This window comes from Sorex araneus, chromosome 5 (assembly GCF_027595985.1).
Source record: "Sorex araneus isolate mSorAra2 chromosome 5, mSorAra2.pri, whole genome shotgun sequence".
NCBI classification, from domain to species: Eukaryota; Metazoa; Chordata; class Mammalia; order Eulipotyphla; family Soricidae; genus Sorex; species Sorex araneus.
The window spans coordinates 77,120,513-77,122,415 of record NC_073306.1 but is presented as its reverse complement, the minus strand read 5'-3'; the positions used below and the strand labels follow the sequence as shown (position 1 = coordinate 77,122,415).

Below are 1,903 nucleotides of genomic sequence, written 5' to 3'. Positions count from 1 at the left end.
CATTACCTCACTAAATCCATTTTATTTGCCAATCTATAAAATTGGATTTTCAATTTTCGATGCAAGAAAACTAAGGTTAAATATAAACATCACACACACAAAGCATTTCAGATAAAATCAATCTGTTTTCTTCTAAATTAAAATTGCATACTTTCAATGATAAGTAAGAGTTCATCAAGAAACTAGCAGGAACTCACAAAACACTATAGGAGAAGCGATGTAGCTTCAAAGTGAAGGTCAGGTTATCTATGGTTAATTTAATCCAAAGAGTTCTTTATTGCTGAAACTTCAGTTAAGTATGGACAAGACAGGAATTTTCTCTATGACCTGTTGGATTCAGCTCAATTAAAACCCCATCTAAGATAATTCTATGTGGCCAAGAGATGGGAAGAACCTAAATACCCAACAACAAATTAATGTATAAAGACCAAATATGCAAAAATATATACAATTGACTCTTTTTCAGCATGAGAGAAAAGGAACTTCTGTCATTTTCAACAACATGGATGGAACTTGAGGGTACTGTGCCCAAGTAGAATAAATCAGAGAAAGAAATATTATTATTTACATGTGAAATTAATTATATAATAAAGTTTGTGTATCTAATGACTTGGTTGGTGCCAGTATATTCTAAAATTGAAATTTTTTAAGAGCATAGAATTGGAATATTCTAACCAATGTAGCACTGTAGCACTGTCATCCTGTTGTTCATCAATTTGCTCGAGCGGGCACCAGTAACATCTCCATTGTGAGACTTGTTGTTACTGTTTTTGGCATATCGAATATGCCATGGGTAGCTTGCCAGGCTCTGCCATGTGGGCAGGATACTCTGGGTAGCTTGCCCGGCTCTCCGAGAGGGACGAAGGAATTGAACCCAGGTCGGCCGTGTGCAAAGCAAACACCCTACCCGTTATGCTATTAAAAAAAAAAACTCAGGGGTATAGCTTAGTGGTAGAGTGTGTGCTTAGCATGCATGAGGTCCTGGGTTCGATTTCCAGTACCTCCACTTGGTCCTAATCCAGGTAAAAGTAATTAATTATATATATTGATAGATTCCAAATTGTTGCAGTCACTGTCACTGTCATCCCGTTGCTCATTGATTTGTTCAAGCAGGCACCAGTAACGTCTCTCATTGAGAGACTTATTGTTACTGTTTTTGGCATATCAAATACGCCACGGGTAGCTTGCTGGGCTCTCCGAGAGGCGCGGAGGAATCGAACACAGGTTGGCCTCGTGAAAGGCGAACGCCCTATCGCTTGTGCTATCGCTCAAGCCCAAATTGTTACAGTATAACTTTAAATATCTTACAACTTTATCATTACATCTCAATAATGATGAAATGTACAGGCTAAGAAAAATTCAATGTAAGTGTAAAGCATGCATGAGTTTGAGATTATAGACCTTTTGATGGCTAGTTAATTGAATATGTTAGAATCCCAACTGGTAGCTGTTATTCTGGGACCACTCATGAAAGAAATTTCTTTAATTCCTTTCTCCTGAAGACCTTAGCCATTGTCTATCTGGCCTGCCCAATACACATATTTTGTTTCTCCCATCAACCTGATAATCCCAAATCAGCCCAGTGGGCTCTTTTGTCATTGCGCTTACATCTCATATTTTTCTTTTGCAAAAGTGTTTCTCCTGTCCTGGTCTCTCCGTCTGACATTGTACAAGCAATATTTTGGATTTGGTTGTGTTTTTCTTTTCTGTAATATTTTGCTTTGCCATTTACCCTTTTAGAATAGGATAGATTTGCTAGACCCATTTTGGTGTTCAACTTAATTTGATACAACCAATATTTATTGAACTCTTCTCAGAGGTTCTCAGAATAATTAACCTACCACTGCCTTTTTAGAAAAAAATTTCTCAGTGTTCCCTGAGAAATAACCTTTGAGTAAACAAA

At 37.3% G+C, this 1,903-nt stretch overlaps 1 non-coding gene across 1 annotated transcript; it reads left to right on the top strand.

Moving 5' to 3' along the window:
- The first annotated feature begins 934 nt into the window (after nt 1-934).
- Nucleotides 935-1,006, top strand: TRNAA-AGC (transfer RNA alanine (anticodon AGC)). The gene has a single exon. It is a non-coding gene; the product is annotated as a tRNA-Ala (tRNA).
- The last annotated feature ends 897 nt before the right edge of the window (nt 1,007-1,903 follow it).